The following is a 23229-nucleotide window of genomic DNA, read 5'->3' as shown; positions in this document are numbered from 1 at the left end:
TGGTTCTTTCTATTTTCTTATTTATACTTTTGTTTATTAGTTTATACCAAGAGCCAAATTAAACTTGCTTACATTAAATGCACATATGAAGATGCTGTACTGGATTGTATATCCATAGGCCCTTGTAAAACTTGAATACAGAAGAGGCATTAGGCCTTTGTCACTGTTAATAGACAGAAAGCCTGTTTGCTGATTCCAGCCTCTGGCTTTTGCTAGATAATCAAATTTGTCTGACCTTATTTAGTTTCAAGATGCTATATGTTTTGATTATGTCACAAAGTGTTTATGAAAACATTTTATAAACTCTGAAGTCCTACAATTGTAAAAGCATTATCATGTTTTTCTATTATGGATAGAACATTATCAGAAGTAGCCATGGTTTTTGTTTGTTTTGTTTTGGCCTTTCTGTGTAAGAATGAGGAACATTTATGAAGGGCATAGAACTCATTCTTGGAGAGGAAATAGATTGCCCAGGATCCTGTTGATTAAAGAAAGAGTAAGAATATTGTGTTGTGTATGAAAATTGTGTTTGAATGTGTGCTAGTGGAGTTACAGGAAAGTTTAATCAGTCAGTTTAAACCATTTCTTAATCCCTTCCATCATCTTACTCTTCGCACCGCTGTTTAATAAGAAAGCACAGGCTTGTCAATAAAGGACATCACCACAATCAATGGTTCCCATGAAATGCTTTCTGTCACATCAGCTGCCTAATCCGGTACTACTCCATTGACAATTCCATCTTCAAAGAAAAATGATAACATAAATATTTGATTGAATTTAGATATCAGTCCTTCCTAGTATGTCAGTTATAAATTGCAAAAGCTAAGTTGTATGACTTTTCCAAAATAAAGTCTGTTTCCAGTGACGATGTCTACCTCAGATTGATTTAGTTGGAATAAAACACCATCTTCTTACTACAAATTATATTTCATCTTAGAAAATGACATCATTAACAATAAGATAAAAGTACAAATTAAATTCAGCTGATATCTAAATTATGTAGTAAGCATGGAAATATCTTCTTACAAGTTTTTCCAATTTTTAGTTTTTCTAATTTTTGAAACTCTTTTTGGTTATTCTTCCAACCTTTCTTCCCTCAACATCCACTCAGGTAATCTAAAATTCACTCATATTAAGTTCTAAATAATTGAAAATCTATGTTGTTTCTTTTGAAATAGTTTAAGCTCAAAGTATTCAACGAAATAAATGGATATCTAAAGGCAGAATTTTAAGGGACAACCAATAGAATTATCATCTATTATGCTGATCAAAAGACCAATATTTATTGACTCCCTAAAGCTTGCCAACATTGATCTGCCAGAGAGTGTTTGCCGTAGCAAACATATACAGCAAGCCATTAACATTTGATGATTGCACAAAAGTTTGCTGATATTTGATATATTTTAAAGTAAACAGAGTTGGATAAATAATAGAATGTACAACCTATGTCACATCAGGCACAAAATTGTCCTTTGATATCTTAAGTGAAGAATATAGGATTTCAGAAAATAAGTGGAAAATTATTTATGATACTTGGTTTAGGGACATGAGTTTTTACTGCCTTTAACCAGTCTCTTTTTGTAAATTTTCTTCTCAGCGTCTCTATTCTGACTGCTGACATGGGTACTAATTAACATAAGTTTTACTGGTAATATTTTTCTCCTCTTGGGGACTGAGTATAGCTGTTCACTAGAAACAGAAATGAAAGGATCCCCAATTTCTGTGGACGAGTGGACTGTGGTAATTGATTTTAGACATAGTTAATCCAAGGTAGTTTAGAGCTCCATAACTGACTGTATATACTATTAGTGATCCCATTAACAATCAGGTTTGACTGAGGTGACAAGGAAAACAACTCAGTAGCACTAGACTCAGACACCATGGAAAATGAACTCACTTACTGTGGAGTGGCAGGAGTCACTTGGGAACCAGGCTCTCTAACAGAATACATTCCCAAGAAGCTCTCTTCAAGCACTTATTGAAATAGACTTTTCTTTATGACTTTCACTTAAAAATACATTATGAAAGCAACTAGGCTCTCTTTTGCTCTTGCCAAGTTTTGAATACCTGATTGTGAGATCCACAGCAGAGCTATAACTGATTTCATACATAATAAAGATGTTATTTCATTTCATTTTATGGCAGCAAGTATAGAGGTTTGAAACCTTCTCCATTCCCACTGTGGTGCAGTGGGTTAAGGATCCAGCATTGCCACAGCTGTAGCATAGGTCCCATCTGTGGCTCAGATTCAGTCTCTGGCCTGAGAACTTCCATACGCTGCAGGAAGGAAGAAAGGAAGGAACTTGTCCATTGTGAAAACAAGCAATATTACCACCTCAGTATACTGCAAATGAAAGTATTTAATAAAATAGTGCCTGCTAAAATGATTTAAGTTTTGTATTTAACTTAAAAATGGAACTTCAGCTTCTGTGGGAGCAATGGATTAATGACTTTGTGTATAAAAAATTCTGGTTGCCTCTAAGGAATCTCCACCTGAGTTCATTGCCATCAAATCAAATCAATCATCCACAAAGGTCTCCCAAACATGTCCCTAAAATATTCTGCAGAGTCACAATTTAGTCTAAGCACCCTGGAAACGTCCTGATCCATCTGCCTTCTCCTCACATCATCTTTGTTATTGAACACTGGCATTCTTCCCTTCAAACCATCCAATTTGTTTTATTCCCTGTGACTAAATTCCTTTTTATTTCACTCCTGGATCATAAGAGCTACCTCATGATTGGATTAGTTACTTGCAATCCAACGGCACTTTTGTTTAGCCTTGGAAAGTTTGAAAAATATGTTTACCTGAGTTCCACTCAGAGAGTATTTAATTTAAGTGATCTGTGGTGCAGCCCAGGCATTAGGGTGTTTAAAAGCTCCCCACGTGAGTCTAGTGCTCAGCCATGGCTGAGAACTACTGCATCCGATTTCTCTTCAATTCTGCCACCAGAGGTATCACATCAGGACTCTCACCAGCTAAGGAACCAATAGTGACCTTTTTTTTTTTTTTTTTTTTTTTTTTGCTATAGTTTCAGGTTTAAATACCTCTACCTGTGTTTTAAAGTCCTTTTTTTGGGGTCTTTTTTAGGGCCTCACCCATAGCATATGGAGGTTCCCAAGCTAGGGGTCTAATTGGAACTGTAGCCACTGGCCTACACCACAGCCACAGCCATGCCAGATCTGAGCTGTGTCTGTGAACTATACCACAGCTCATGACAATGCCAGATCCTTAACCCACTGAACAAAGCCAGGGATTGAACCCGTAACCTCATGGTTCCTAGTCAGATTTGTTTCCACTGCACCACGAGGGGAACTCAAAGTCTGTCTTTTTTTTTTCAAATTACATCCTTAATGACCTGATCTTATTTCCATACATATCTACCACATTTGCTTTCTCTGACCGGACCTATGTGCATGAATGTTCATAGCAGTTTGACTTAAAGAAGCCAAAAACTGAGACTAGCCCAGATGTCCTATAACAGATGAATGGTTAAACAAAGGTAGCACATCCCTACCACTGAGTAGTACTCAATAATGAAAAGGAACAAACTACTGAGAGATGCAACAACTGGATGAATCATCAGGAAGTTATACTGAGTGAAAAGAAAAACATCCAAATGTTACATAGTGTATGATTCCACTTAGATAACATTTTTGAGGTGACAGAATTTTAGAAGTGGAAAACAAATTAGTGGTCACCAGATACAGGAGGGAAAGAGAGAAGAAGAGGAGCTGGGGTTTAGTTATAAGAAAGTAAGCAGGGGACTCTGACGTTTGAGTTATTCAGTACCTTGACTTTGGTGTTGGATACACCAGCCTACATAGGTGATAAAATTGCATAGAACTTCATACACACACACAGCTAAGTAAAACTTGAAAATCTGAATGAAATCAGCAAATTGTATCAGTGTCAGTATTCTGCAATATCATCCTATAGTTTTATAAAATGTTACAATTTTGGAAATTGGGCAGAATGTACAGGGCCTCTTTGTATTATTTCTTAATACTACATGTGAATCTACTATTATCTTAAAATTATTGAAGTAATTTTTAAAATTCCAATTAAATATTAAAATTTAATAAAATGTTGAATTTAAAAAATTCCTACCCATTTTTCAAGGTCTACCCACAAACTGTATATTTGTACATATTTTGTCCATTAGCTTAATAACTTCTCTAGATAATAATCAAGGTCAGAAATAACACACACTTGAAAATCTGCTTGTGTATGCTAATGTTTATACCATAAAGGCTAAACCTCATGCTCTCCTTTTCTTTGATATAGGTTAAGCAATTTATAAACTGCTATCAGTTGATTAGTAAGTTAAATATGTAAAGGGAAACACATGGTAGATTTCACTTACATCTTTTTCCAAGAAAAATTATCCACTTGCAATTGCAGAAAGGGCACCTTGCTATACTTTACCTTCTATATTGGTACACTTATTTCCTCAAATTTTAACCCATTTTTTTTAAATTGAGGAATAATACACATACACATACAGAAAAGAATGCGTATCTAAAGATTCAATTCAGTAGACATTTACAAACATATTTTACATATCCATGTAACTGAAACCTAGATCAAGAAACATAACCTAAGGAGTATTCCAGACTATCTTCCAACCTCAGGGGTAACCAGTATTTTTTTTAGGAAGTATATCATACAATATGCTTTCTGGCTGGCTTCTTTTGTTCAACAGTGTTTGTTCAATTATGCACATTATGTGTTTTGTGCTGTATTACATTGCTTGGGTGAATTTTCACAATTAATCCATTTTACTTTGATGGACATTGGAATAGTCTACAGTTGTGGCTAATATGGATAGTGTTGCCATGAATATTTTAGTTTGTACCCTAATTAACACTTCTCGAAGACCAATTTGCTCCTCGTCTTCATCCTTATTTCTTTTTAGATGATGTTTGGAAAATGACACTTCATTACATAAGCAAAAAGGATCTTTTTCTGCAGATAGTAGAAAGTCAAGTAGATCTGAAAAATAACTCAGAGATTCATTTTTCTAGTTTCCACTTTCAGGAAAGATATTTGACACCTAAGCCCTTAATTATCTTTCCTATTTCAAGAGGTCATATGAGACAGAACAAAAATCATAGACACAAAAAATTCAGGCATTAAGAGGAAAGAGGTGGCATTGGGGATTCAGTAAGGACTCCAGGAAGCTCTCAATTTCTTTATGATTTAGACCTAACAGAATGAATTATCAATTTGCTCTGAAATTCATAAACAACCAATGCAACTCCTAGCAAAAATAATTATAAAATTACAGTGGATTGTTCCCGTAAGTCATGGCTACTCCTGTGACTTAGCACAACTAGTGTAACTGAGGGTCATTTGTAAATGACACTAATTAAAAATATTCATTTTGCATCTATCTGCTTAATCTCCCCTAAATGGTGAAAGACGGGAAAGGAATGACTTTCCTCATCCAGAAAAAGCAAAAATAGTTTGAAAAATAACTAACGTATTTGATACTAAGCATGCTGTTATAAGGCATACAACGAATCTGTGTTGAATTCAATACAACTTAAAGCAGTAGCGAACAATGATACATAATATGATTTAAAGCTAAATCATATACCCCATAGTAGTTTGGAGCTAGAGTTCTCAACCTCAGCAGTTGAGAACCTAGTGTAGAAAGGTGATTTGTAAGATAAAGAGAAACAGGTGACAGATGATTGAGGAAAGGTAACTAACTAATTCTAAACCTAACTTCAACTGTTATGCAATCTTGAAGTATGAATTAAATGGCACCGTCAGGATTGGAAGTGTTGTATTCAGGGTCCAGTGAAGAACATAGTCTAACATTTATGAGAGCAGAGGTAGGTTACTTGCTAGGAATAAAAAAGAAAGCAGGTTTAAGAGTCCTCTGTGTGTTCTACAAACAACCTTTCAATATTAAGGTTATCAGACTTCATACTTTTAAAATAGTTATCTACCTTAAAGCTTTATTTCAGATGAAATAGCCTTCCAGAACTTCAACGTGAAAGCTTTGTCCTGCATGATGATCTGTATTAATTAATTCATATTGGTTTAGGTTTTTGAAATATTTTTAAGACACAGCAACCTTCTATTTAATAAGTTAATTAATTACTAGACATATGGTGCTCTTCAAAACATCTATTGAGACATTTGGTCTACCCCAAAATCTTGAAATTTGATTTTATCACATACAAACATTAACATGTTTGGTCTACGCCAAATGGACTTTGATATTTCATCTTGTTAAAAACACCAGCACTTAGAAAATGTTCCTGGGTTCAGATAGACCATAACACTTATATTGGTTTATAGGATTAATGCATTAAACATACTATCATGTTTTATTGGTCCAATAATTGTTTTGTGGTTCTATTGCCAATAATAACCCTTCTTGCCTTGATAGCCTAGCCTAGCCTAGGTGGCATATGGTGTTGAGTATATGAATCATGATTTGAACCTTGCAGAAGAGTGGAATTTATATTAGCTATGAATACAGAGGAATAGTCCTACAGACAAAGAAATGCACAAAGGTTGAGTTGAAGATGAAATCTCAAGATCGCATGATGCATTAATATTGGGCACTTGATTGGATGTGGCTGCATTCATTAAGGGCTGAGTTTGAAAGGAGGAGCTTTGTCAAGTGCTATGTAAAACAAGCTGAAAATGCATTGACATAAACAATGTACAGAGTATCTTGCTTGTTCAGGAGTGAGTTGATTGTAACCTTCCTGCCGCATAGTGGTTGAGTGTAAGAACCCCCATGAGGAATATATTGTGTATCTTATCAGTCCTCCTACACGCATACCATCACCTAAGGTTAATGGCAGTGTTTCCCTTGAATTGATGTCCTATGCAGATACAGTTGTGGTAGATTGCAAGAATCGTCTGCCACTGTTTGGAAAGGTTTTAGTGGGTGTGACTCCCAAACTTACCTGCCAATCAGCATAGGTCACTGTAACCATGGCTGGTGCCTACCAGCCCAGTGCTTGATCCAGCAATGTTGAACCAGGTGTCTAATCCATAAGATATTAGTTTTCCCTGCCAGTATACCGGTGACCTTTAATCAGTCAGCTACAAAAGGAAACAAAAATATGATACCTTTTTAGAAAATTCTCAGCTCAATGTGACAGGAATAGTGTACTCACACAGGCAAAAATGCCGGTTCTACATCATAGTGGTTTTTGTTACCATTTCCATTCTTTTAATGGAGAGAGTGTAAAAGCTACGGGCACTGTGATGAGAGGAGAATACGCAATGCCTGATGTACAACAACTCGAGATTTGATAATATCATAATCATTCAAGATAAGACAGGAAAACATCAACACAATCTTGGTGTTGAAGGGGAAGTAAGGAAAACCCTGAATAGGTTAAAATGGCCTCCAGTAGAAGGACCAAATGCAACACTATCACAGGTACTCCCAAGAACTCTCTATGATGTTTGTGATAAAGAAGCCCTATTACTGCAACTAGAAGGAAAGTTGTTGGAAGGCAAAGTGAATAGAATTCAAAAAAGATATTGACCTACAAATCCAACATTATTGCATGGAATTGAAATTCCAGAGAAATATAAAGTGAACAGACTTGTAGAATCATTTCTTACGTAGGATTCCTATGTTTAAGATGATAAAATTATTTATCCAACTTATGATAACATTCAATATTTAAGTATCAGTATCGCATTATTCAGTGATGGCACCAACACACTTCACTCATTTACTGTGCGCAGTATAGTATTGGTTTAACCTATGCCATTGATTTCTCTGCTAACAATGTAAAGGCAAGAAGAATGAGAAAGTACTTGAATTTTCATGGAAAAGAAATTTTGACTATAACCTTTCATTGTGCCTGATGAATTTCAAGATTGCAAACACGAACATGACTTGACTACTTCTACCCAGTGCACAAGTAAATGAATTTTTTTCATTCATTTTTCACAATCACTGTGGTTAAAAGTATCTTCTTTGGGGCTAACATGCAAGTATATAACAAGTATATAACAATGGAAAGTAATACCTGTAATGTACCTCCCTGTTGGGACTTCATTTTTGCTTGTGGAAAATGTAAATGAAAGTTGAGTAAATTGTAGAGGATGCAGAAAATTTAGATGACCTATGGATTATGTTGAAAGAGTGAATGTCTGTGAAAGGCATGGCAGAAACAAGACAAGACCAGAAGATCCAAGAATTCCACCAGAAACTTGTAGTCTTTATATGTCAGTAATGAACAGTGATCACAGGATGAAGAACACAGTTGAAGGCTGGCATAGTAAATTTCAGAACCTTTGGATAGTATCTTATCCTTTAATTTGGAAATTATTGAAATGTTGAAAGAGCAATAGTAAAGTAATGAACAAGTTATCATCACCCAGTTCTAAACTCTTTGTCAGGCAGTCCTACCCTTTTATTCCCACCTAAAAAGACCCTGGGCCCAGTAAAATTACAAAGAGTGCTAAAATCCTGATTTACAACCAAAAACAAAATATTTTATGTTATGACTCTACCTCTGTGCCTTGTATTAACTTATACCAACCAGAATAATGGTTGAATATAAAAGTGCTTTTGAGGTACTTTAAATGTTGAACTATTGGTAGTTCCTATTGTGGCTTAGTGAGTTAAGAACCTGACTAGTATCCATGAGAATGCAGGATAGATCCCTGACCCCACTTAGTGAGTTAAAGGATCCAGCATTGCCTCCATCATACTGCAACATAGGTCAACTAACATAGCTTGGATCTGGTGCATTGCTGTGGCTGTGGTGAAGGCCATGGGCTATGGCTCCAATTCAACCCCTAACCTGGGAACCTCCATATGCCACTGATATTGCCTTAAATAAAGAAAGAAAGAAATATTGAACTACTGTCCACACAGCTAGACTTTTGTACAGGCCGGTTCCTGCTCACTGGAAAATTCTTGTACTTCATAAAATTTCTGAGTCAGCAGCTTGATCTACAAGCAACTGTGACCCTCTGAACCTATCCAGATTATCAGCTTCACTTTAAACATGTGCTCACCCATTCATTTTGATTTGTAGTTACATCAATTTGAAAATATCTTTCCTCCATCTTGAAAGCTGCCTGGAAAATAAATATTCAATGTCATTCTTTCAAGTCTCTCTGAAGATAGTTCTCTATATTTCAAACACTTTCAGTGTCTCAGTTCTAGCCTTGAAATTGCTATCAATTGTATTCATAGGATTTCAATCAGTAAGAAGAAATAAAAATCCAGGCAGTACAATAAAGAGTTAATTCATAGTCACCAACATAAGATGTTTTAGTCCTATGTTAATATACATATCCTCCAGGATAAATGACTTCAAGTCTGCTCTTTAGAACTAAAACCACTTTGCATATCATACAGTGCCTTGTACACAGCATTACTGTAATGGGGAATCGGGAAACCAAATGAAATATTCTGTTTATGTTTGAAGTTCCATATTACTAATGCAGAGGATTTCTCCTAATCCCTGAAAAAATTGTGTATTTTTTGAAGTTGGTTGAGTTAAAAATTAGTCATTAGAATTGACAAATATTTATAAGATTTTTTTTTTGTTTTGACTACAAAGAAAAAAATGTATCAGCTTGACAATGATAGAATGTAAGGAACTGAGGTGAATGTACTTGGAAGGCAGAAAAATAAATCCTAGGGAGTCAAATAAATGACATAGGAAAAAAAGCAAACAGCTTGAAAGCTCCCAAATAGGTTTTGGTAACAGTAAAAAGAAGATCAGAATTCTTTTTGCCCTTTCCTTCTTTAGAGAACAAATTTAAAAGATAAAGTTTGAGCTAAAAAGATGCCTCTTGGTTTAAGGGCCCAGATATAAAAAGCATTCTCCTTTCCAAATTTGACTCAAAATCATAGTGCTCTTTAACCTCTTTTTTTTTTTTCCCCTCTGAGCCCCATTAGAGCAAAATATGCCTTCATGCAGAAACTATGTTGTTGATGATTTGACTTTTTTAAATAAATTTCTATGAGAAGAGTTTTGAAACTTTGTATTCATAATCAAAGGGGTTTTCACCAACCAGTGCTGTTAATAGTCATAGTTGAAAGCTCACACCATTCAAACTGTATCTGATAATTTAACATTGTCCCACCTGAAGGTGAAAAAGGGTTTGATACTCTCCTGGCCATATCCTCAACAAACCCTAAGACCCATTTCAGGGTTACAATTATTTCTGACTTTAGCATGTGCATGTATACTTACATAATAAGTTATATATGTTATATTTAATGTCATATTAAACATGAATGGGAGGTGAATTTAGAAACCACTCAATTCTGCATTCTAGCTCTCCACCTAAGTCTGTTTTCCAAGAGCCTTTATACATGCATTTAAAGCATATGTATACATTTATAATAATAATTTTGTATTTCCATAAAATTAGGTAATGATAAAATTACCAATATGCCCTTCTATTTCATTACACACATAGAAGTTACCTTTCTTATAGTGAATTATTTTCCCTGCTTTTAATATTTAATATGCAAGTTAAATATAATAACATTTTCCAGAGTTCTTGTCATGGCTCAGAGAGTTAAGGACCTGACTAGTATTCATGAGCATGTGGGTTCGATCCCTGGCCTCACTTAGTGGGTTAAGGATCCCACATTGACGTGACCTGTGGTGTAGGTCACAGCTACAGCTTAGATTCTGTGTCGCTGTGGCTGTGGTGTAGGCTGGCAGCTACAGCTCCAATTCACCCCCTAGCCTGGGAACTTCCATATGCCATGGGTGCAGCCCTAAAAGGACAATAAATAAATAAATAAATAAATAAATAAATAATTTTTAAAAAGAAAGAAAGAAAATTAATTTTCCTCTACTATACTCCAAACTCAGCAAACAATCCAGAAGTAGGAACTAAGGAATCTGCTTAATTTTAATATTTTCATTTTACAAATGTTTGAATAAATTTTTCTCATTTTCTGTTCACTATATTATAAATTGAATGAAATATTCAATAGTTAATTCATCCTATTTATTTCATATTTACTAAACACCCTCATAAACAGGATGCAATCTTGGGATTAGACTAAAATTTTTAATAGACAAGATACTTGCCTTTTGGGAATCATTGTAAAGTACATTAAGTCCTCGAGGAATTTTGCTCCATGGGAGCAAAACTAACATCATCAATTGCTAACATTCTCATCACATTTTCAGGTAGTATCGGTGTAATATAATATAACCAGTAGCTTTTCTAAAGATGCAACTTTGTATCATATTTCAAATCACGTAAAATGATTTTCATATGAAATTATCTGGGGAATTATTTTCCAATTTTTACCTGCCAAACTGCCATGGGTTTTCTAGCAAAAAGTAAAATTGTAAGTACAAGATGCTTTTAAATTTACTTAAGAGATTAACCACCCTGAACCCTGGGATCTTTGAAAGAGTTTTCTTTTACTATTTTAAGTGTCTTTATTCTAAAAATAACAAATTGAAATATACCATTCTTGATCTTAAAGTTAAGAAAACTGTCCATATGACATATTTTCACAGATGAAGAAAGAAAACATATGAAAGAGTATGTCTTTAAGAATTGAAGTCAGCCTAATATCTCTAAGGATAAGAGTTTTAAACTTCTGAAGTTCCTGTCATGGCGCAGCAGAAACGAATCTGGCTAGGAACCCTGAAGCTGTGGGTTCGATCCCTAGCCGCACTCAGTGGATTAAGGATCTGGCGTTGCTGTGGCTGTGGTGTAGACTGGCAGCTACAGTTCACATTGGACCCCTAGCCTGGGAACCTCCATAAGTCATGGGTGTGGCCCTAAAAAGACAAAAGACCAAAAAAAAAAAAGTTTTAAACTTCCAATTTCACTACAAGTTATTTAAAAAGCATGTGTATATAAGTCACTGTTCATTCTATAAAAATATATATGCTACTGAAATATAGAAATAATTTCTATAAACTAATCTATATCATTAATGTAATGTTAATGTCCCTTAGTGAAATAGTCTTTTGTAAGTAAAATTTTAATGGTTCCTTTCAAGAATTATATGAGCTAAATGAAGGCAGAAAGGCTAAAAATACTTTGAAATTAACTATTTATTCAGATGTTAATGAACACATAAGAACTACTGAATGGTTGGAAAGCTTTCTTCGAAATTTCTCATTGCCATCTGACTTGTTATCCTTGTATGTGTTATTATTGGTGCTAGAAATTAGTAATGCATTTTATAATTGACAATCTTGATGCTAATATTTTAATACTAATACTCAAATTCTCTTTGCTATGGTTTTTGTGACTACTGCATTTCTTGTGTATATTTGTTTAGTATACTGTCCTGCTTTTTTTTCTCTACTTTGCATAATTTTGTTTTATATATTACTACCATATACAAAAGATGGTGATATTAACTGTCTTGTCCACACACCAGTTTATTAGAATCTGCTCACTTTCCCACATTCCCTGAAACAACTGATTATGTACATGGGATAATATTTACCCACAAAATAGCAACTATAAGCTGTTAATAAGATTATCTTCCATGAAAATATAAATTGAGATACAGAAATGGAAAATGTTTCATGTGTGATATGGCCAATAAAGTAGAGGTTTACAGACATCTAATTTTTTTTTTTCTTTTTTGGCTGCATATGGAAGTTCCTAGGCCAGGAGTCGAATCCAAGCCGCAGTTGTGATCTATGCCACAGCTGCAGCAATGAGAGATCCTTAACTCACTGCAAAAGGCAGGGGATCAATCTCATACCTCAGCAGTGACCTGAGTCACTGCAGAGATAATGCCAGATCCTTAATTCACTGCACCACAGCAGATACTCCACAAACTTCTAATTTTGCTATTCAAATGTCCTATCTTCCCTAACATGGCTTTTCTAGCTTTTTCTTGGTCTTCTGGAACCCAAATGCATTAAGTACTCTTTATTTCACTTTCAGGTTTTTAATTCTTGCATCCAAATGTTCTCTGACTGTAATAATTAAATGAGAAGTTTATATTATTTGGCTCCACTTAAAATTTATTAGTTATATTATAAGAAGTTTTGCTTCTTAATAGGGAAGCTTCACCCAGTTTTATTGATTGTCATAATAGAAAATATCTCTGCTTTTTTCCTTTATTCTATTTTCTTTTTTCCCTGTTGTTGTATAGGTTATATTTCCACGGCCTATACTTTCTGAGGTGTTTTATAAAGTACTTTAGAATATTTTATGTCCTAATAATGTATATTTTAATTTTTTTCAAAAATTTCATATTTGACATTATTTTCTAACTATACTATCCAAGGCAATGTACAGATTCAAAGCAATTCCTATCAAATTACCAGTGTCGTATTTAACTGGACTAGAACAAAAAAAAAATCTAATTTGTATGGAAATGCAAAAGACCCCAAATAGCCCAAAACAATATTGAGAAAGAATAGAGCTAGAGGAATCATGCTCCCTGACTTTAGATTATACTACAAAGTGACAGTAATCAAAATAATATGGTAGTGGCACAAAAAGAGACAAATAGATCGTTGGAACAGATAAAATGACCTACACACTTATGGTCAATTACTCTATGATAGAAAAGGGAAGAATATACAATGGATAAACCACAATTTCCTCAGTAAGTGGTACTGGGAAAAATGAACAGCTACATGAAAATAGAAACTAGAACATTCTCTAATACCATATACAAAAATAAGCTCAAAGTGGGTTGAAGACCTACATGTAAGACCAGATACTATAAAACTTCTAGAGGAAAACATAGAACATTCTTTGACATAAAATGCAGCAATATCTTCTTAGATCTATCTCCTGGAGTAATGGAAACAAAAATAAAAATAAACAAATTGGACATAATTAAACCTGAAAGCTTTTGCACAGCAATGAAAACCATAAAAGAAGCAAAAATACAATCTACAGAATGGGAAAAACTATTTGCAAATGATGGAACAAACAAGGGATTAATTTCCAAACATACAAACAGATCACATAGATCAATATCAAAACAAACAAACAATCCAAACAAAAAATGGGGAGAAGATCTAAATACACATTTCTCCAAAGAAGACATACAGATGACCAAAAAGCACATGAAGAGAGATGCTCAGTATCACTAATTACTAGTGAAATGCAAATCAAAACTACAATGTGATATCTCCTTAATTCAGTCAGAATGGCTATCACCAAAAAAGTCTACAAACAATAAATGCTGGGGAGGGTGTGGAGGAAGAGTAACCCTCCTACACTGTTGGTAGGAATGTAATTGATGCAGCCATTATGGAAAACTGTAATGAGTTTCCTTTAAAAAGACTAAAAATAAAGTTACCATATAATGCTGTGATCCCATTCCTGGGCATTCATCTGGAGAAAATGGCATTTGAAACATATATATACATCCCAGTATTCATAGCATCACTATTTGCAATAGCCAAGACATGGAAATAACCTAAATGTCCACTGACAGATGAGTGGATAAGGAAAATGTAATATCTATATCTATTTATCTATTTATCTGTCTGTCTGTCTATCTATCTATCTGTCTATCTATCCACACACAATGGAATAGTACTCAGCCAAAAAGGAGTGAAATAATGCTGTTTGCTGCAACATGGATGGACCTGAAGATTATCATAATAAGTTAATTAAGTCAGACAGAGAAAGGTAAATATCATAACATTTATATGTGGAATCTAAAAAAAATGATACAAATGAAATCTAATACAGAACAGAAATAAATTCACAGACGCAAAAAACAAATTTATCGTTACCAAAAAGGAGAGGGGGAGGGTTAAATTTGGAATTTGGAATTAGCAGATATAGATTACTATATATAAAATAAACAACAAGGACCTACTGTATAGCACAAAGAACTATATTCAGTATCTTGTAAATAACCTTTAATGGAAAAGAACCTGAAAAAGTATATACATATATATATATACTTTTATGTATAGACTTTATACATACATATTTTTAGATATATGTATATATATATATATGAATCACTTTGCTGTGCACCTGAAACACAGTAAATAAACTAAAATTAAAAAAAAAGTTATTTTCATTCTGAGTGTTCACATCTGTTGAGTGTATGTGTGTGGTGTTGATATGTGTATGGGTAAGTCCACACACTTGTGTCATCCATAGATTCTGTATTGGCATGTTTATATTTCCTTATGTTATAATTCGGTTACATCTGTCCAGCCTGTTATTCAGTAAGTTAACAGAACCAGTCAACAGATTACCTGCCCATTCTTAATGTTTTGTTTTTTTGTTTGTTTTGGCTAAAGTACATGGTATAAATTGAATTCTTCAAATTTTATTTCTAGCAAGATTTTGCCTTCTTTTCAGTCATGACTTCTTTTTGCGACCATTAACAGCAAACAAAACAAAACAAAACAAAAAAAACTTGTAATTCACAATAATAAGTAAAAGTCTTAAATCCCTGACGTCAAGATCTCCCAGGCCTTTTATCCCCACCTTTTCCTCTCTCAGAGATTTGTAGAATATGTTTCTCACAGTAACTAAGTCAGTGTCATCCTATCCTTCCGTGTCTTTCTGTGACTAGATAGACAGAAATAGACTAAATGTGCACTTTGAGCATTACACTTTTCCAGTCATACTGAGCAGTATCTAATATAAACAAATCAATATTTCTTTAAATTTTCTACATTGTACAAAACTTAGCATTTCAATTCAGCTGTAGATGGTATATAGGTTATCATTCTGTTATTCTGCCATTGTTATTATAATAATTTCCATTTTAAGATACCATATATGTGTTAGATGTGAGGGGTTCTTAAATTCAATTTATCTATCTTGTGATATTAGTTAATTCCTTCTTAGATTCAGATGCTAGGTTGGATTTTGGCCTTAGGTTTTTTTCTTTGTTTTTATATTATTACTGTGAGATTTTTGTGTGTATTTTTAATAATCCATATTGGGCGTGCTGTTAAGGAGATATCTTACACAAAAAATAAACAACTACATTAAAAAATTATTTTTCATACTAGGTTTCCTTTTCACTTTTTTGGAGTTTCTTTCCCACTCTTCACTTACTTTGGATAAAGTGTTTTTCTACCAGATCTCCACGTAAACAATTATAAAAGGCAGATTGAAGACTTCTTATGCTTGAGTGATAATAACCTCTACATTCGAGAATATCTTTAGAGCAAACAAACAAAATGAAATATATCAAACCAACCAATCAACAAATAAAGAAATAGAGTCTATGGCATGATTCAGAGCAGCCACTTTATCTTGATTCTAGCTAAGGACATAATTCCAAGGGACAAAACAAGTCCTAATAGCCCTCAATTGGTTCAGCCCAATCCTTCAGATGAGATATTATATAGGAATTTGCAGTCAAATTCCTAGGTGCTATGCACTTGCCTGAAGTACTCACTTGCCTGACGTACACTCTGCGTTGATGAGACCAGTCAGGAAAACATGGGGTAATAAACAGAGGACATGATTTAGAATGTTCTGGGACTGACCTGGCCAGAAGTATCTCAACTATCATAACCAATCTCCTCCTGAATGTTTTCACATATAACAGGGCTTTGGTGGCATTGAATTCTGGGGGTTTTGGGTTTTTTTGTTTTTTGTTTTTTTTTTTTTTGCATAACCATACACTCTACAATCATAAGAATGATAGAATGAACAGAGGGTAAAACATTTCCTAATTTGTTTTATATTCAGATACTTTATATCTATGTTTTCTACCAAAGTCACTTTTTGGTCTTGCTATTGCTGTCAAACAAGAAAGATGGAGAAGGATTAATTAATCAATGTCTCCTAAGGGTTTTTAGCTAAAAGGCTAATGCAAAGGCCAAGCACTGTCATTATCACTATTTGGTCTGATTATGGTGATTATGTGACCTAGAAGCAAAATGTCAAAAGGGAGACATTCCTGTTAATTTGCATTGTTAATATAACTGTTGACAGCAAAGAAAAGTTTGCATATCTGAATCAAATCCCCTATCAACAAAAATCCAGCTGTCTCATAGATTGATATATTTGATTAAGGTAATTTGTCACAGCCAGAATCATTATTGTCATTCTACACTAACATTAAAAGTCTGTTCACTCCAGCTCAAGAGCAATGCACATGAAGTATAGGGCTCAGGAGGATACATGAAAGCATTTGTAGCTTTTCAGTGGGTGTACAAATAACAACAGCCCATGTTTAAAACAGCAGTCTTAGAAACCTTTAGCTTTTCACAAAAAAGGATATAATAGCATTACTATAATACAGATTCAAATAAGATAATGAAAAGATAGATCTACAAGTATATAAAGCTAGAAGAAAGAAAACATTATATTAAAAATACTCTAGACTATCACTTAAAATCTTCTTGAATCAGACAAATATGGCCTTTAAGAGTTGTATGAAGTATTTTGAAAAAAATTAATGCATAGAATATATTGATTTAATTGTTTATTATCTTGACTTATAATATTTAAATATTGGAACTAGAGTATGTAGGTCTCAATTTATATCTTACCCCAGTCCTGAACTTGCAAGCAGTAGATCTTGCTTTTTAAATTTAGAATTGTCTAACTCCTCTTAGTTTAAGCAAGATTTTAGTTGCACAAGAAGGGCTGGCTCTGAGTATGCTCCCTTCAATCTGCATCCTCCACCTAAATCTCATGTCCTTTTCCCCTTGTTTGCATTTACAACATTATTTTCAGAAGCTATTATATCCAGACAGAGGTAAACATGTGTAGATAATTTCTATGATTTAATAAGCATACAGTATATGTTATTATAATACTATTTGTATACAAATATATATATATTATTATGTATGGTATATATGTAAAGTGTAAATGCATGCTATTATACTAGTAATATAGTGCTTGTATATGTTTATGCATATATTTTAGGTGTGTGTGTATGTATATATATATAAATGGAGGGGGTAAATTGCAAAAGCAATGAATATAAAATAAAACTTAATTTTCAAGAACAAATAATAAATGCTGAAGCATGGAATAGATTATGTTCTTTTACTATAATTCATAGAAATTAGAAATTAACAATAAAAAGATTAAAATATTCTCATATTTAGAAATTAACAAAAACCAGAAAAGCCCGCAAAACTAAAATCTTAGATCTAAATGTTGAACACAAAATTCTAAATCTTCTGGCAGTTGAGACAAGAAAAAAATATATATATATAGGTTACTTTGACTCTGATGAAGACTTTAGTGCTCTAGCTGCAGCACTAAAAAAAATCTGTACAGGAAAAAATGATAGTTGGACTTTATTAAAATCAAAACTAAAGACATCATGAAGAAAATAAAAAGACAAGCTACAGACTGGAAGAAAATATGTGCAAAACACCTACTTGAAAAAGACTTGAATGCAAAATACACAAAGAACTCTCAAAATTCAACAATAAGAACACAATTGAAAAAAAAAGGAGCAAAAGATCAGAACAGACATATCACAAAAGAAGATATACACTTGGCAAATCAGCATATCCATATAATGATCAATATAGGTCAGTGGAGAATTGCGAGTTAAAACAAGGCACCAGTACACAGCTAAAAGAATGGCTAAAATCCGAAACACTGAGAGCACGGGATGCTGATGAGGATGTAGCATCACAGGAGCTCTGTTTATTGCTAGGGGAGTATAGAAGAGCACAGCCATCTCAGAAAACAGACTGGTGGTTTCTTACAAAGGTAAGCATATTCTTACTATCCAATCCAGCAGGTGTAGTCCTGGGTATTTAGCCAAATGCACTGAAAACTTAGACCCACACAAAAACCTGCACATGGATGTTTATAGTAGCTTTATTCATAATTGCTAAAAACTTAGAAGCAGTCAGATTTCCTTCAATAGATGAATGGATTTTTAAAATTGTATTGCATCCTTAAAATGGGAATTTTTTCAGTGATAAAAGGAAATGAAGTATCGAGCCTTAAAAAAAAAATGGAGGAAATTTACATGCATATTTCTAGGTGAATGAAACCCATCTGAAAGAGTTATGTACTGTATAAATTTTAGCTCTGTGATGCTTTAGAAAGTTAAAACAATGAAGATAGTACAAGGATCCATGGTTGCCAAGGGTTGGGGGGAGGAAGAGGATAGGAATGAACAAGTGGAGCAGAGAGGGTTTTTAGGCCAGTGAAACTCTTCTGTATAATTCCGTAATAATGGACATATGATATTATGCATATGGCTGAATCTGTAGGACTGTAAAATGCAAAGAGTAAACCCTAATGTAAGTAATAACTTCAGTTAATAATACTGTCTCAATATCAGTTCTTTAGTTATAACAAATGTACCACCCCAGTGCTTGATGTTAATAACGGATCAAACTCAGGGGAGAGAGAGATCATATGGGAATTCTCTGTCCTTTCAGTTTATTTTTTTCTATAATTCTAAAACTGCTCTAAAAAATCAAGTATTTTATTGTGAAAAACAGCAAGATTAAAGCAGAGGTCATAAATAACAAGATATTAGAATTAAATCATTGTGAACATTATGTCAAAGACAATAGTCAAAAGAAAAAAGATTTTGAAAGACAAAAGTTTTATTATTCGTATATTATATGTAAGCTAGATACTATATGATAGATGATAAATAATCCGTTAATAAGAGTAAATAAGCTAATCCTAACCTAATTCGACTCTAGTGGTAGATAGTAAGATTTCAACTCAGTGATACCACAAATAATGCCAAGATGAATGTCTTCATATGTTCCAGCTTGTAATTTTGCTGAGATTTTTAAATATGTGTATGTGCGTGTCTGTACACATACATGCACACATATATCACCCAGGAGTTGACTTTTTTGGTGATTATGCAAACTTATTAAGCTCTTGCATATGTTCTACTTTTTTCATATAAATCTCTTTCTTCAATGAGAGAAGAACTTCCTCACACTCGACCATCCAGGCTCTATTCTCTGTCACCCTCACATTCTCCTCCTCCTCCTGCACTTCCATCATGCTCTTTGATATTGCAAGAGATTTCACGTGCGGGTACGTGGGCCCTCAAGCTTCCATATACAAACTCCATTCACAGTCCCTGCATATGGGCCCATTGGCTGTCCACCCAATCTAATGCTGTGTGCACCAGAAACATGTTTTGAAGGACAACACCAGGACAGCCCTGGAACAAATAGCCTGAGGACATTTGAGCAGAGAACTGGGAGGCCCTAGGTCTCTGAAATTTGATCTAGAAGCAAGTGGGGGTAAGTAGAGAGCCCATGTAAATGCTCTTGATGAGGAAATCCCTTTACCACCCCCACCAGGCTCCTCCCGCCGAAGTGAGGGTACAGCCAGAGGAGGACCAGAGGGGGGCACTGTAGAAAACAGAGACCCTTTGGCTTGGGTCTCTACTTGTGGCTAACTCGAGTTAGCAATATGTAAACAACCTCCAAGGCCTGCGTCCATTAGGAAAAGAAACTAGATGGAGGTCAGTGCTCCAATGTTAACGTATCCTGTATAATGCTGTTGAGTGACAAGAGTACAGAACAGAATGCGATTTCTTGAAAAAAGGTGTTTAAATTTGTCTTGATTTTTTTTTATTTTAAATGATTTTTGTTTTTTTTCCATTATAGCTGGTTTACAGCATTCTATCAATTTTCTACTATACAGCAAGGGGACCCAGTCACACATGTGTATATACATTCTTTTTCTCACCTTATCCTCCATCATGCCCCGTCTAAATTTAAAATATATATAAAATGTTTAAAGTATTTTTAAAAACTTTTAAAAATGCATATATGTCTAAGCATATGTTAAGCATATTAGTGTATGTACCTATTAAGGTGAGAGGAAAGGAGTATACACTGGGATCAAGGGAAGAACAAGTCAATACAGTATATCCTGAAATAAGGCTCACATTTAGTTCTACTCTTTACTTAGTGTTAATAAAATAATGGTAGAGGGAAAAAATAATAAATAAATACTAGAACCATTTTCTTTGGACCTGCTTCTCTTGCATAAACCTGACTCTTCTTAGCTCCACCTTTGGTTCAACTCGCTCTCATTGTTGGAAATGTGATCCCATCCTAGCCTTTGTCCATGGCTACACTGCTTACAGTTTAAGCCCACGAATTCTGCATTCATATCCCATCTCTTTCTAAAGTCTTACTCAGATAATTCTGACTCACCCTAATCATGTCCTTTCACATTACTGCATACTTATTAACTGACCTCTCCATTCATTCATTCAGCAAACACTTGTCAAGTCTTAACCATGCTCAAATCAATGCACAGGTATTCTTGGAGAAAAGATAATAATTCTCATGTTTCATGGGTTCATAGTCTACAGAGAAATTCAGACCAGTGCAATAAACAAAGATGAGTTTAACATAGGGAGATATGAGTGCTGAAGTATATTGTGAATATTACACTCCGTTCTCTAATAATAGGCTAATATTTTACATAAATTATGTAATGGTTGATATTAAATACTGGTAATAATATTATACTATGTCAGTTATACTAATATCCACCAATATTATACCAATACTGTAAACATTAATATTAATAACATTACACCAATCAAATAAATCTTGATGCATAACCTGCTAAAAGTCACTGCTTATATCAACCTCTCCTCTGAAATCTTGACATTATTGATCTTTCCATTATTGCAAATAATCAGAGATTGACCATCGATTAGCCACCAAAATTCAGGTAATCACTAGTGGTGATTTATACCGTTGTCAGAAATATGCAAGGAATAAATACGCCTATAATTTTGCTTCTACAACTTGCACATATTTTTCTATATTTATGGTTCAAGCTTTGTTGATTACTTCCAAGGCAGATGACAGCAATCTTAGGAGAAATAAATCCCTTCTCTCTCAAGGGCAGCATCAAAGCTGAATTACCAGGAATCTCCAATCAGCCCATTTTTTTCCACTTTGCAAAAGGATCCCGATTTATCAGTACTCCTGCATTAATGAGACAATTGCAAGTATAAAATGATACATAGTAAAGGGTATATTCTAAGAAAGAAAGTGGTAGCAAGCATCCACTGACCAATTTGCCTAGATATTTACTTGCTTCCATTCTTTTTTACAAACTAATTTTCGTAAAGTGCAATAAATATTTCCTGATATATCTTGTAGTGATTGCCTCAGACCTACTCTTTGGCTACATCATTTAAGTAACATTTTGTTTATTTTTCTAATATGTTCTTCCCCACATGTATTTCTGGGATAGTTATTAGTTTCAGCCCCCTTTTCTCTCTTTTAGCCACAATACAAGTATGGATTCTTAATCTTAAGTGAATTTCCTTCTCCATCCTCTGCTGGATATGAATAGAAAGTACCTGCAGTATTTTCTCACTCCTATCACCCTAAGTTTGCTTCAAAACATTTCAGATAACATCTGTGTGCGGCTTCTCCAACATATTCTGTTAATCTACACTCACTCACTCAATAAATAAACCAGGGCCACCTTCATGGACATGAGATCTGTGCAGTTACATGGGTTCCCACACTTAGAAGGACTTTGCACTTGGTTTAATGCTCTGTTATTGCCATCTTAAAATTCTGAATCATTTTGAAGAAGGATCGCTGCATTTTCATTTTGAACTGGGTCCTCCAGTTCAGGAAGTATAATATTTTTAGACTGTACAAAGTAAGTATAGGAGAATAATGGAAGAATGCACACAAATGTTAACATGTGTTATCTTTAGATGATGGTGTTAAGATGATTTTTTATTTTCATCTGTCTTGTAATTTTCCTGATTTTTAGAGGGAAGGAGGGTTAAAAGTGTCAGAGGTCCCTTGGAATGTAACAAGTAGATCTTATGAGAAAGTTCTTGTGAGCTATAGGATTTTGAACTGCAAGAGACAAAACATTTTCATTTGTAAGGGTACAGATTAATTTTTCATCAATAGTAGAACTTCTTAGAAAATTAAATACAGTATACCAAGTCCAAAAAAATTCATAAAAGTCTTGCATTCTCATAATGGCACAGGTCACTGCATATAATTTCATTTTACTCTGTTTTCCCTAAACACCCTCTTTTTCTGTATTTGTCCCTATTTCACACATCCCTCTTCATGACTTTTGTTAAAAAACTGAATTGTAAAAACTAGAAGAAAATTAACAAGAAAATTTTTACAGTTATTTGGAGAATTTTATAATATCAAGGTTTGAGGATGCAAAAAAGTTGGTTTGCAACTGCTGACATTTTATTTTCATTGCCATTTTACAATAACCATATTTTCCCTCCAGAGGGCTAAGATTCAGCTGGTAATTACTTAAAAAGAAAGTGAATAATAAGAAGAAAGAAATCTTTT

The 23229-nt window shown here is 34.0% G+C and overlaps 1 protein-coding gene across 1 annotated transcript in view; it reads right to left on the bottom strand.

The window, feature by feature from the left end:
• LOC146400818 (uncharacterized) overlaps positions 1–23229 on the bottom strand; it is a 1118839-nt gene that overhangs the window by 18328 nt on the left and 1077282 nt on the right. The window contains exon 5 of the transcript XR_014812606.1: positions 6937–7075. The gene's annotated coding sequence lies outside the window, so the exon portion shown is untranslated. The remainder of the gene's footprint in view (positions 1–6936; positions 7076–23229) is intronic.

This window comes from Sus scrofa, chromosome 8, assembly GCF_054392235.1.
Source record: "Sus scrofa isolate SSC_HxYL_T2T_F1_AM1 chromosome 8, Sscrofa_HxYL_maternal_Yorkshire_Landrace_v2.0, whole genome shotgun sequence".
Lineage (NCBI taxonomy): Eukaryota > Metazoa > Chordata > Mammalia > Artiodactyla > Suidae > Sus > Sus scrofa.
The sequence above is the reverse complement of the archived record's forward strand: the minus strand, read 5'-3'. Positions and strand labels throughout refer to the sequence as shown.